The sequence below is a fragment of the Pinus tabuliformis genome, chromosome 4_1 (assembly GCF_031772625.1).
Source record: "Pinus tabuliformis cultivar Carrire ecotype Pingquan chromosome 4_1, CPIR1, whole genome shotgun sequence".
Classification (NCBI taxonomy): domain Eukaryota; kingdom Viridiplantae; phylum Streptophyta; class Pinopsida; order Pinales; family Pinaceae; genus Pinus; species Pinus tabuliformis.
In genome coordinates, this window is record NC_142303.1 from 285398630 (window position 1) to 285401289 (window position 2660).

Genomic DNA, 2660 nt, shown 5'->3' on the forward strand with positions numbered 1-2660 from the left:
AAGTTGATAATATACTCATCACTCCGTCTCTTCCAAAAGGGGTTCCAGTTGAAAGCTCGGTGGTTGGTCGGGTTGCGACAATGAAATTTGAAGACTGGGACCTGGTAGATACAACAAAATTTACCCATTTGGCGATTGGTGCACTGATGGAGCAGAGTGCAGAAGGGACAGTTACAGCCCTGCAGCCAAAGGAGTGGCTACGAAAGGTGGAAAATTTTGGGCTGCTCTGTCTCTTGTCCATCCCCCACTTTCTCTGGCCCCCTATCACAATATTGGTCATGAGGCAAATACTTTGCTTAGTCCATGATGGAATATTATGGATCGGGAAACCCATTGACATCACCACATAAATTGTTCATAGGATATCGCAGCTTCCCTGTGAAGGGGGGGAGCCTAGGGAAATTTTCGATAAGAGTGGTGATGTAGCAATGATAGAAACCCAAAAAAAGAAATATAAGCTCGAGAAGGGGTAGCGAGGGTACGTTATTGATAGTATTTCAGATAAGGTAGTTCGCATTGCTACCCAGTTTCTGGTCGGGAAAGTGATGCGGAAATGCCATGGCACCGAGGTTCCAGCCATAGTCATTGCGCTCGCTGAGGAATGCGTAGCTGGAGAATGGTTCAATTGGTCGCAGTTCCTTTGTGAAGAGTTCCTGACCAACTGTCGGGAGGTCCAAGAGGAGGGAAAGACCTTTCATTATGCGTGGCTACTGCTCTCCATTGTGCTGGTTACCACTAAGTTACTTGAAGACAACCAGTTCCCCACCTTGGACCAGGATTGGCCAGAAGCTGCCAAATATGCTTCCCTTTGCGTGAAAAGGGATGTTGTACAAATCCAGGGCATCAAGATCTTTTGGATACTGATGGATGCAAATGTGTGACAATGGATTAATGAGCAACCCCACCTGTCCACCGAAATCTATGAAAGTGTGAAGCATATTTCCGAGTTTAAAGTGGACATTCACATTGTTTACATACGGGCATGCAAGGACCCCGACCAGACATGGACCACACTCCATTTCATTGCCATTGATGATGTTATTGATGCGGTATTGAATAGTTGGCCATCGTCATGGCACAAACCAGATGCAATGGGGCACAATGAGGCTGTTATTCGAAAGTGGAAGGATGAAGCTAAGCAAGCATCACAACAGAAGTAGAACAAACAACACGCTGCGAAGGTTTGGGCGACCTGGGAGGTGGTGCAGACTTCAACAGAAAAGACACCAGCAGGAAGGGCTGCATCAAAAAAGGACAAAAGAAGCTAGAGGGTACCCACAAAGATGGCCACGTATATAGGGATGGAAGGAACACCATAAACCACCACGGGTGCACCCTTAAAGTGGCCAGCGTCGATAGAACAGACGAAGCCATAGAAGAAGGCCAAGGCATCTAAATGGGATGGCGAACTAACCTCCTTGACTGAGGGTGACCTAGGGGACATAGGGGACACCTTTCACGAAGCCACTCAGGATGCAATTGATGACTCCATGTCAGAACACTAGATTGTGTTGGGGGAGCTCTGCACACAGCTACAAGGATTGGGTACACGGGTAGTGCAGACGGGAACCACCGCTACTCATGAGATTACAAGTATGTCAGCCATCGAGAAGTTACTGAAGACCCAATTGGCTCAGACTATCGTGATTCTAGCAGGAGCATTGATAACAGAAAATGAGGAGGACAAAGATGTTGAAGGATGGCTTACAGGGCTAGGACTCAATTTCACTGCCCTCCCATGTGAAAATTTGTACCAGCTCCAGGACAACGCCATGATGGAGCTCTGTGCCAGGGAGAGGTGCATGGAATAGGTACTCAGAGAACAAAGAATTAATATAGAATAGTTGAGCCGGCAACAGGATGAAGCCGTCGCACAGAGTCAACAAGTGGAGCAATTGGTTGGGGAAGCATGTTCGCGGGCCCATGAGCTGGAGATTGCACCCGATTTTCCTGTTGGCATATGAATCAACAAGATGGCTAGTGGGTTCTGTGTCGCAAAGGAAGAGGTCGCAAAGATTCAAGTGGAGCTCAGTTTGCAGATTGCTGAGTTGAAGCTGTAGGCACAGCCTTCACTGCCCCCAGAGGTCACGGAGTAGCGCAAAAGCATCATTAGCTCCAGTCGGGAAACTATCACACGGTCCATGAAGAAATGCACTAACTTTTTGACTCGGTCACTTAGTACGCTCACTTCACTCCAGGAAGATCCTACCCTACAGTGACTAGAAACCTAGGCAAGAGAGCTCCAGCAAGCCTATGATAATATCAAAGGGGCCGCGTAGACAGCTGTGGTTACACAGTGCTTGGCCAAGATGAAGGAAGCCCGGGCTTTGAAAATCCAAGCTGATGCTGCTCACCAGAAAGAAGGAGTGATTAAAGAATGTCTCTAGCCATGGATTGATGAGGCATTCTCGGTTTCCACTACCATTGAGCACAAGGTGGCACACATGCAGGCAAAATATGCACTTGGTGTAGAAGCTATGGCAGAGACTGAGGTGTCCGTGGCCCATGTTGCATGAGTACAGCAGATTGTGGATGAGTTTGCTGCAAGTACCAGTGAAGCAGAGAAAGTGTTGTCTAACCTCCATGCGAAGATTGTCACACCAGACGAGTGACTCGGGATGAGTCACGATGATTGTGTTGGGGGATTGTTGGGTAGCAAA